Source organism: Petaurus breviceps, unplaced genomic scaffold (assembly GCF_028583685.1).
Source record: "Petaurus breviceps papuanus isolate PSGF00001 unplaced genomic scaffold, PetGlider_PUasm1.0 90845, whole genome shotgun sequence".
Lineage (NCBI taxonomy): Eukaryota > Metazoa > Chordata > Mammalia > Diprotodontia > Petauridae > Petaurus > Petaurus breviceps.
Window position 1 is genome coordinate 1,809,878 of NW_027187359.1, and position 11,953 is coordinate 1,821,830.

At 41.2% G+C, this 11,953-nt stretch overlaps 1 long non-coding RNA gene across 1 annotated transcript in view; it reads right to left on the bottom strand.

Moving 5' to 3' along the window:
• LOC138149247 (uncharacterized) overlaps nt 1–1,838 on the bottom strand; it is a 7,252-nt gene extending 5,414 nt beyond the window's left edge. The window contains exon 1 of the long non-coding RNA XR_011165268.1: nt 1,725–1,838. This is a non-coding gene — a long non-coding RNA (uncharacterized lncRNA). The remainder of the gene's footprint in view (nt 1–1,724) is intronic.
• Between the last annotated feature and the right edge of the window lie 10,115 nt (nt 1,839–11,953).

Below are 11,953 nucleotides of genomic sequence, written 5' to 3' on the forward strand. Positions count from 1 at the left end.
TGTAGCATGTAGCGCAGGGGATCACCTTCACTACAGTAGCAATCTCAATAGGGCTTATTTTCGGTGAGGGCTTATTTTAGAGGAATCTTACACAGTAAGGGGAGGGCTTATTTTCGGGATAGGTCTTATTATCGGGGAAACACGGTATGTGCCAGGTACTGTGCTGAGCACTTTACAAACATTATCTCATTAATTAAACAGTATTTCATTTGGCTCTCGAAGCAACCCTGGGAGTTAGATACGATTATTTATCCCCATTTTACAGATGAGGGAACCGGAGCAGGTAGAAGTTGTGGTTTGCCCAGGGTCACACAGCTAATAAGCATCTGAGGCTGAATTTGAACTCAAGTCTCTCTGACTCCAAATCAGGCACTCTATGCACTTTACCACCTACCATGTTTCCCCGATAATAATACACTGTCTTATTATTTTTTTGGACAGAAAAACACCAGAGGGCTTATTTTCAGGGGAGGGCTTATTTTAATGAACATTGACAGCAATTGTAATAAACAGGTAAATGTGAACAAAAAAATATACCTTTATTCAATAAGCAAATCACTGGGGAAGAACAGGATGACGCGCTCACTGCTGCAGCTCTGATTGGGTGCAGCTCGGAGCGCAGCATGCGTTTCACGGGGGGGGGGACGGTGCATACAGAGGGTACCGTAATGTAGTGTGTAGCGCAGGGGATCACCTTCACTACAGTAGCAATCTCAATAGGGCTTATTTTCGGGGGAGGGCTTATTTTAGAGGAATCTTACACAGTAAGGGGAGGGCTTATTTTCGGGATAGGTCTTATTATCGGGGAAACACGGTAGTTGAGGAACTGACCTCTCTGAAAGATTCTGAGCCACTTGATGATGTGACTGCTTGGTTTATGGCACCAACTAAGGGTCTTTTAATCATGAGTCCCTTATTTTGGTTGTCCCAGGGTTGCCTCCAATCTCTAGGCACCTCTCACCTCCATATGTTTGCACAGGATATCCCTCATTCTTACAATCACAGGTGACACATGAGGTGTGCCAGGTATGTCTGGGATCATCCTAATGTCTCAAAAATATTAATATTTTGGGGCAGCGAGGTGGCACAGTGAATAGAGCACCAGCCCTGGAGTCAGGAGGACCTGAGTTCAAATCCAGCCTCAGCCACTTGACACACTTATTAACTGTGTGACCTTGGGCAAGTCACTTAACTGCAATTGCCTTGCCTTTCCCCTTCAAAAATAAATTAATATTTTGTGTCTTTTTTCAGTTTGAATTTTTAAAGTTAAATTTTGTCATTGCCTTTTAAAAAGTATTTTAGTTCTCACAGTCTCTCTGATGAATAAAAATAACATCCTTTTAAACTGAGTTTTCAGCTAACACATATTTTCCTTAAAAAAAGATTCACTGAGTGAACACCTTAATAAAACGTTTTTCACCTACCTTTGCTGGAATGTACTCCCTCCTTAACCCCACCTCTTAGGATCCCTAACCTCCTTCAAGGCTCGACTCAAGTACCTCCTACTACATGAAGCCTTCTTTGATCTTGAAAGCTGAGTGCCCTTTGTCCTCAAATTATCATGTATATATTGATCTGTTTACATGTTGGACCTTTCCCTCTTCCTCCCACAGCTAGCAGAATGTAAGTTACTTGAAGGCAGGGACTATTTTTCATTCTGTCTTTGTACTGACCCCAGACCAAGGCAGTGCCTAGAACCTTGTTGGCCCTTTATAAATACTTACTTGGACTGGATCAAGACCAGATTGGATCGGAGCAGATTGAATCTCGGGATGCCCATGCTGAGGACAATATTTTCATTGGGGTCCTCATTTTCTTGGACAGGACACTTCCCTCCCAGCTGTTCTGTAACATGATTCATTGACGTGGAAACACCACCCAAAATAGCAGCACTGGCCTTTGTGGCTGCTGGTTTGCATTTCAGACTACAGAATCTCTCCTCCAGCCACCCCACACCTCCTTCAGCCATTGTTTTTACTTAAATTTCTCCCAGTTTGAAGTGTGACTCTCTGGCCCCACCATAATTTCAAAAGAAACTCTCATTGGTGATTTTCTTATTGGCAGATCTCTGACTTCTTGAGACTCTTGGTCATTGCCAGGACTCCCAGTAGGGACATGTTTGGGTATTCCTGACAATGACCGGACTAGATGTCTGAGAGGCACTGCATTGTGGCAAAACTGCAGGATGTGGACTAAAGAGCTGGGTTCAAGCCCTGACTCAGAAGGCAAGTCATTTTTCTCCTCTAAACCTAAGTCTCTTCTGCAAAATGAGAGGATTGGACATGATAACCTCTGAGGTCCCTGCCAGTTCTAAATTAACAACCCAGCATTCTTAGTCTCAACAGGATGGTGAAGTGGATAGCATTCAGGATTTGGAATCAGGAAGACCTAGGTTCCAATCCTGCTTCAGGTATTTACTAGCTCTGTGCCCACGGGCAAATCACTGAACCTCTCTGCCCATTAGTTTCCTCATCTATAAAATGGAGATAATAATAGCCTTTACTTTCTATGGTTGTTTTGAAGCTTAATGCATTAAAAAAAATGGTAATCACTATCATCGTCATTATTATTGTTCCCATTTTCTCCTAGGGGGAGAAAGAGGGACTTGGAGTTAGAAAGACCCAAGTTAAAATCCTATACCAGATTTTTCCTAGTTGTGTGACCTTTGGCAAGTCACTTAATCTCTGTCTGCCTCAGTTTCCTCCTCTTTAAAATGGGGATTAATAAATAATTAATAATAGCAGCTACCTCCCAGGGTTGTTGTAAGGATCAAATGAGATATTGGCAAAGTATATATTTTAAGATATCTACTGACCTCCTGATCAAGATGTCTGAAAAGGCAGCTGGAGATATGAGATTAGAGTTCATCAGAGAGCTAGATTTGAGAATCATCAGTATAGAGATGGTAATTAAATCCATGAGAGCTGATAAGATCCCAAGTGAAGCAGTATAGAGGAAGAAGAGAAGAGGGCCCAGGATAGAACCGTGAAGGACCCCTGACAGAGTGTTTGCCCTGGAGGAGTAACCAGCAAAGGAGACTCAGTGGCTAGATAGGTAAGGGGAAAAACAGGAGAAAATAGTGTCCCAAAATGGTAGAGAGGAGAGGCAAAGGCCAGCAGAAGACCACAAAATAAGTTGCAAGCACAGTGGTCTCCATGAGGAAGTAGCAGACCCCCAATATCCTTGGCAAAAGCCCCAGTTACCCTGCACTATTTATAGCTCTGACTCCTCACAGCTTTCCTTCCCGTCCTTTTAAAATCTGAGATCATCAGAGTTTCCATGCAACCACATATGGTTATATGCTTTCTCCTTTTCTTTTTTCATCTACATCATTCACTGTATTATCAAAATTTTATGTTTGAGAGCTTCTCATCTCTCTGCAGCCATCTTTACTTTTCAGTTTTTAGACTGTCTACTTAGCATTGGGCCAATGATGGAAAGCCAGTCAGTCAGTCAATCAGTAAGCATTTATTAAGTACCTACTACATATCAGGAACAGGCTAAGCACTAAGGATTCAAAGAAGGTGAAAGACAATCCCTACTATTAAGGAGTTTGAAATCTAATGGGCTGAACAACACACAAATAAGTATTATGTATATATGATAATTTTGGAAATAACCAACAAAGGGAAGACACTAGAATGAAAAGATATTGGGAAAGGCTTCCTGTAGAAGAAGAAATTTCAGGTAGGACTTGAAGGGAGGCAGAGATGAGAAGAGAAAGTATTACAGGCATGAAGGGCAGCTGATGAAAATGTTTGGGATCAGGAGATGGAGTGTCTCACCTTATGAAGTGATGAGCTCCCCATCATTGAAAATATCCAAGTTATGGATGAATGACCAGCTATAATCCATCCAAGGTAGTAAGAGGCATTCCTACATTAAGTATAAGGTTTGATTAGGGTTCAGGGGTGGGCAACCTGCAGCCTTGAGGCCCTCTAGGTCCTCAGGTGTAGTACTTTAGGACCTAGATTAAGTGAAAGGGCTGAACTTGAGGACCTAAAGGGCCACATGTGGCCTCAAGGTCACAGGTTCCCCACCCCTGGACTAGGTAAAATCAAAACTGTCCCCCCCACACCCTAAAATCCTTTTTTTTTTCAGTAGTGTCAGGGTTACCAGATCTGTGATTTCCTTGGGAAACCCTGGTTGAGGAAACTCACTTTGCCCATGCAGATCTACACCTGCTTTACAATTTATATCATAAAAGAGTTTCTGAAGGTGCTGAAACATTAAAGTAACTTCAGGGTTATTCAGCTTATGTGTGTCATAGACAAGACTTGAGTTTGAGCTCTTACAGACTCTGAGACCAGCTCTCTAGTGACTACCCCTCTATACCCCTGGAGCTGACTCTGAATAACAGAAATTAACTGGGGGAGAAAGCCACCCAAGGCTAAAGAAACTCACTCAGGAAAGAGCAAATTTAGCTGATTCCAAAAAGGTCCAGTGGCATTGGTGTCAATGGGGGGTAAAAGATCAGCCAAGGCCTCCAGTGGACTACAAGCAGAGCATGGGCTATTTATGCAGCCTTTACTCTAAGAGAAATTAAAAGGAGCATTTATCACATACCTATTGCACTAGGAACTTCAAATGGAAGGAGGAGGAGGAGGAAGTGATAGACCTAAACAATAGAAATGAGGGATGGAGGGCACCTGAGTTGCCAGTCACACCAAAATTTTTCCCATAGAGTCAATGAAAGGAAATTTATTATGGTGCTCTGAAGATGAACATGGACTTTCTCTCAGCTCTATAGTACTAGAATCTGAGATTTATAGGATCGTAGATAAATCTATTACTATAAGGGTACTCGGAAGTCATCTAGTCCAAACCCCTTATTTTATAAATGAGGAAATTGAGGCCCACAGAGATTGCCCAGGGTCACACAGCTTAAAAATAGCAGACTCAGGATTCAAACCTAGATTTTTCTGCCTCCAAACCCATTACTCTTTCTACTGCATTATGCTTCCTCACAGGATTTCAACTCAGGTTCAGTGTCTCCAAATACAATACTCTTTTTTTTTTAGCTTAATTTTTTTCTGATGAAAAAACCTATTTCTTCTCCCTCCCATATCCCTCTCCATGACTGGAAAAGAAAGAAAAACAAAACCCTTATAAAACGAATATGCGTGGTCAAACAAAATACATTCCTGCATTGGCCATGTCTAAAAACTATATGTCCCAGTCCACAGCCTGAGTCCATCACCTCTCTGTGAGGAGTTAGAGTAGTGAGCAGAGACCGGGGGTATTAGCATGTTTCATTGTGAGTCCTATGGATTTGTGGTTGGTCATCATTTTGATGAGAGTTCTCAAGTCTTTCAAAGTTGTTTATCTTTAGAAAGTTGTTATTGTATAAATTATTTTCCCAGTTCTGCTTGCTTTATTCTGCATCATTTCATATAGTTCTTCCCAGGATTCTCTAAAATTGTTCCCTTCATCATTTTTTACAGTGTAGTAGTATTTTGTTACATCCACATACAAGATAATTTGTTCAGCCATTCTCCAATTGATGGACATCCCCTTAATTTCTACTTCTTTGCTGCTGCTAACAGAATTCAAAAGTTCTTTCTTCTGCACTATGGTAACTTCTGAATGCAGCAGCTTTTAGGAAACAATTTTTTTTCGGGAGTGATCTCTGCCTTCCAGAATGTATCATAAGATTAAAGGTCATCACTGTAAACAATGGGAAATAAAGGGAAAACTGAGTATCTGCCACAGGCCACTGTTTTAGGCCTCCAGTAAAGGTTATCACAAAGAGCTGACTGCTGAAAGTCTTAGGCTCTTGAGTGGTGGCTTGGACCTACAGTAAATGTCCAGAAATGGGAGCTCAAAGTGCCTCTGGCCCAAAAGTCTCATTGCCCCATCTACCATTTGCCCAAAGGCAAGGACAGACTGATCAAGATGACTAATTCAACTGAAATTGCTTTCTAGAAAGTCATCAATGATCTAATTGCAAATCGAAATTTCTCATCCACTCCACACCTGACCTTTGTGCAACACCTGACACTGCTAACTCCTTCCTCTTTCTTGTTGCAGTCCTTTGGCTCACATGATACAGATTTCTTCTTTTCCCCTCATTTCCCCTCTGACCAATCTTATTTCATCTCCTTCAATGACTCTTCCTCCTGACTTCTCCTATTCTATACCCACGTTTTCTTTTATTGATACTCTACTCTTACTCTTCCATAGTGAGGACAGCTACATGTCTCCCTCAGGATTCTAGGGGTACTCTTGAGACTTGGGTATGCAGCAGAGTGGCTAAAGTGCTGGGTCTGGGGTGAGGAAGACACATCTTCCTGAGTTCAAATCTGGCCTCAGACACTTACTAGCTGTGTGACCCTGGGCAAGTCACTTCAGCCTGTTTGCCTTAGTTTCCTCATCTGTAAAATAAGCTGGAGAAGAAAATGGCAAACCCCTTCAGTATCTTTGCCAAGAAAACCCCAAATGGTGTCACCAAAAAGTCAGACATGACTGAAAAAATTATTGAAGTACTATTGTCTCAAGATCCCATTCTGGTATGTTCCTCCCCAATGTTAACCCTAATGATTAATACCTCAGTTCCAATTATCCAATTAACATCAGTTAGCTTTTACAAAGAGATACTAAATTGGGGCAGAGTCAAGATGGCAGAGTAGGAGCAGGACCTCTTCAGGGCTCTGGCTTCCACCTTCCCCAATTCATGTAAAAGGGGACGCTGAACAAACTTTGGAGCTGCAGAATCCACAAAAATGACACAGAGAAGCTAACCTCATGCTGAAGACAGCCCAGCAGGCCGGCAGAAATCGGCCAGCGCAGTGCTCTGGGAGCTGAGCCCAGGCCTGCGTGAGCCAGAGGTTTTAGCCCCAGGGCGGGCCTGACCAGACACAGGCCGGAGGAACTCCAGATCACCAGCAGCTGTGGCCATCTCCAGAATTATCAACACATAGATGTGAAGGACAAAGTGAGAGGTCAGTGCAATGCGGACTTTGGGACCCAGTAGTTGGGAGTGCATTGGCTTTTGCCCCCAGGGTAGCTTTCGTTCCTGGCCTACAGAGTGTAGGGGGACCAAGTGACCAGTCTGAGGGGTAATCACTCTTGCTTTAACCTGCTTGGATCTGGATTGTGGTCTAGGTTGGAGGTTCTGGGGGGTGTGTCCTGCTTGCCACAGTGTGTGGAGGCTTCAGCAGGGGCACCCAACTAATACCTCCAGCAGCTGAGAAAACCCCAGAATTTGGTATAAAGCTCCCCTGTCTGGTGGCAGAATCCTGTGGCAAAAAGCCCAAAAGTCAAGTAATTAAGTGGCAACATGACCAGGCAAAGGAAACAAACCAAATAGAAGAATCCAACATTAGACTCCGATTTTGGGGACAAAAGGGATCAAAGCATGGAACAGGAGGGAGACAGTGAAGTCAGAACTCCTTCACCAAAAGCTTCAAAGGAAAATACGAGCTGGTTACAAGCCATAGAGGACCTTAAGAAAAAGATAAGAAAAGTGGAGGAAAAATTGGGAAGAGAAATGTGAACAATGCAAAAAAATTGCAAAATGAGAGGAAACAGCCTGACTGAGGAAAATTATACCTTAAAAAATAGAATGACTCAGACGGCAAAAAGAGGCTCAAAAAGGCAATGAAGAGAAGAATGCCTTAAAAAGCTGAATTTGCCAGATGGAAAAAGAATCACAAAAGCTCCATGAGGAGAATCATTGCTTCAGAATTAGATTGGAGCAAATGGAAGCTAATGATTTTATGAGAAATCAAGATGCTGTTAAACAAATCCAAACAAATGAAAGAATAGAAAGCAATGTGAAATATCTCATTGGAAAAACCACTGACCTGGAAAATAGATCCAGAAGAGATAATTTAAAAATTATTGGACTACCTGAAAGCCATGATCAAAGAAAGAACCTAGAAATCATCCTCCAAGAAAATCTCAAGGAAAACTGCCCTGATGTTTTAGAACCAGAGGGCAAAAAAGAGGTTGAAAGAATCCACCGATCACCTCCTGGAAAAGATCCCAAAAAGAAAACTCCTAGGAATATTATAGCCAGGTTCCAAAATTCCCAGATTAAGGAGAGAATATTATAAGCAGCCAGGAAGAAACAATTTGAATATTATATAAACACAATCAGGATAACCCAGGATATGGCAGCTTCTAGACTGAGGGATCGAAGGGCTTGGAATGTGGCATTCTGGAGGTCAAAGGAGCTGGGATTAAAACCAAGAATTACCTACCCAACAAAAGTGAGTATCATGTTTCAGGGGAAAATATGGTCATTCAGTGGAATAGAGGACTTTCAAGCATCTTGATGAAAAAAACCAGAGTTGAATAGAAAATTTGACATTCAGATACAAGAAGCAAGAGAAGCATGAGAAGGTAAACAGGGAAAAGAAATCATAAGGAACTTATCAAAATTGAACTATTAACATTCCTACATGGAAAAACAATAATTGTAACTGATGAAACTTTTCTCAGTATGAGAATAGTTGAAGGAAATAGAAATATATATATATATATGTATATATATATGTCTATATATGAGGGTATATGGGCATATGAATACATATGTGAATGTGTGTATATATGTTTACAGGTATACATAGATAGAGAGCACAGGACCAATTTAATAGGAAGGGATGATACTTAAAAGGTGAAATTAAGAGGTGAGAGAGGAATATAATGAGAGGAGATAGAGACAGAATGGGGTAAACTCTCTCATATAGAAGAAGCAAGAGAAAATGATTACAATGGAGGGGAAGAATAGGAAGGCAAAAGGGAATGGGTCAACCTTATTCTCATTGAATTTGGCTTGGGGAGGGAATGAAATACATACTAAATAGGGTATCTCACCCTACAGGAGAATAGGGGGGAGGGGATAAGAGGAGAGATGATGGAAGGGAGGGCAGGCTGGGGCAGGAGGGAAGTTGGAAGCACCCACTTTTGAAAAGGGACAGGATCAAAGTAGAGAATAGAACAAGTGGGAGGTGGGATAGGAGGGAGGGAAATATAGTCAGTCTTTTACAATATATCTACTATGTTAATGTTTTGCATTACCTACACATGTACAACCTATACTGAACTGCTTATCTCCCCAGTAAGGGTGGGTGACAAGGGAGGAAGGGAATGAATCTGGAATTCAAAGTTTTAAAATCAAATGTTTAAAATATATATATATATATATATATATATATATATATATATACACTATTATTAATACTATTTTACATGTAATTGGGAAATAAGATATACAGGCACTGGGGCATAGAGATCTACCATGGCCTACTGGAAAAGTCGACAGGGGTATGGGAGAAAGAAGATTAGAGGAGGGGATATCCTGCGGCACTGCTATTTTGGGGCAGTGGGTAGGGAAAAATGGGGAGAAAATTTTTTAACTTAAAATCTGGTGGAAGTGAATTATGTAAATCAGAAGTTAATAAAGCATTTGAAAAATGAAAAAAAAAGAAATTAAAAAACAATGAAAAAAAGAGATACTAACTTTAAAGATATTTCAAAAAGAGTAGTACAAACAGTTTCTCCCACAAATACCTAAAGTGGGTATATTCTCTCCTTTCTTACTTTGTCTGTGGAAAGAGTGGACTCAAACTCACCACAATCTCTACATAGCATATACCCCCAGCAAGTTCACATTCAAATGTGACATAGCTCAGGAATGAGTCCCTGTGTCAGCTAGAACTAGACTGCATCCCAGGAATAGTTCCCATTGATACTGTACTGGCTGGCCACCAAAAAACCAGAATGGATTCCACTCCAAGACTTCAGGTGGCTTCCTCTCCTCACCTTTCAGAGCCCACAGGGTCATAATCATCTCTTATCTCCTTTGCTCAGGAGCAAGAAAGAATGAACAGAACAGAGCTAGAAGCAATAGTGGGACTCGGTTCACTCAGCTTCATGCTGCCTCTGGGTGAGAGAGAGAGACTGAGAGACCTTTCCCACACCTGAGAAAGGAGAGTTAGCTCCCCAGTGCCAGCAAAATGCCAGGAAGGAGTTCCAAGAGACCAACCCTTGGCTGACTAATTCCTTTTTAAATGTACCCCATTTCCATTTATGCAACTCCTCCACAGTCCAACACCTCATCAGGTGGTTAGCAGACTGGCAGCACTTAGCATGTCTTGCTCCAAAGTCTACATGAGGATTGTATCAGCCAAATATTCTGTACATGCCCATAAGGATCAGGCTCATTGACCATTCTCTATTATACTGCCTTCCCTCCCCCACCCCTCTACCTTTTAAATGTTTTATTGATGCTCTTTTTCTTAATCCCACTTCTGGGTGACTTCCTTAGCCCTCTTTCTTTCTTTTTTGGGTTGGTGGTTTGTTGGTGGTTTTTTGTTTGTTTGTTTTAGTTAAATAATTTTTTAAAATTTATTTTTAGTTTTCAATATTCACTTTTATAAGATTTTTAGTTTTAAATTTCCCCCTCCCTCTGCTCTGACCTCCTCAGGACAGCATGCAATCTGATATAAGTTACATACATATAATCATATCAAACATATTTCCATATTAGTCATGTTGTGAAAGAAGAATCAGAACCAAAGAGAAAAACCACAAGAAGGAAAAGAAAGAGAGAAAATAGTGTGCTTTGATCTGCATTCAGACTCTATAGTACTTTCTCTGGATGTGGATAGCATTTTCCATCAAGAATCTTTTGGAACTGTCTTAGATCATTGCATTGCTGAGAAGAGCTAAGTCTACCAAAGTCAATTATCATACAATGTTGCTGTTACTATATACAATGTTCTCCTGGTTCTGTTCACTTCACTTAGCATCAGTTCATGTAAGTCTTTCCAGGTTTTTCTGAAATCTGCCTGCTCATCCTTAGGAATGCAACTTAAGTAAACCAAATCAACACTGGCTGAAACCAAGGATAGGACCTGTTGCTCACCACCTCTCTGATGGCATCTTATGGCACTTTTACCCTTGACAGTCTCAAACACTCCTACAACCTGAACTATTACCTTTGGGTGGGTAACTCCCAAATCTAACCCTCTGCCCCAAACTTTCTCCCTGCTATGCTACCTGGATATCCTATTGGCACATTAAACTCAATGCGTCTAACTTTGAATTTATCATCTTTCCCCCAAAACCTATTCCTCTTTCTTATTTCTCTAGTACTCTTTGACATGATAATTCAAGTCATTTGAACAAATAGCTATTCATGTTCAAGGGGAGGGGCAGCATGGCATAATGGATAGCACAATGGCACAATGGTCCAATAATTTTCCCATGTTCTCAGAGTAGGATGTCCTAGGGGAGCCCCTTTCAGCCCTTCAGAGACAATCTCAGGGATGAATGGAGCTGTTCCCCAGATATTCTTCATTTCCTTCTTTTCAAATATTTTCTTAATATCTTTTATTTTTACTGTCATTATAGCTTCTGGAATAAAGATCATCTCTCATCATGCCTACACACTTACCCCTCCAGGCTGAACCCACCTTTATAACAAAAGAAAACAATCAAGCAAAAATATCCATGATAATGACCATATCTGACAGCATATAGAGCATTCTGCCCTAGCAGTCCCCCATTTCTACTGTGAAGAGAGAAGTATATTGCATTGTTTATTCTCCAGCACCATCATTGATTTTTCAACAACTCAGAGTTTGGCTTCCTCTTAGTGAGCCTGGTTTTGTGAAGGCACTCTAGTAGCCCATAAGGTTATCTAGCCCTTACTCTACAATTTTATTCTCAAAAGAACAATGAGTGGGTAATATGCAAGAGGAATATGCCCAAGGCACATGGGGTCTCAGAAGCAAGGGGCTGTCAGGGTCATCTTTCTAGTCATGACCTTCTAGAGCATCTTCTGTTAGAGTCCTGGACTTGATGTCAAAAGCCCTGTGTTTGAATCCTGCCTCAGAAACTTATCAGCTGTGTGACCCAGGGCAAGTCACTAGAATTTTCTGGACCTCAGTTTCCTCATCTGTAAGTTTAAAGATTTGGATTCAATGCATTCTAACATCTCTCT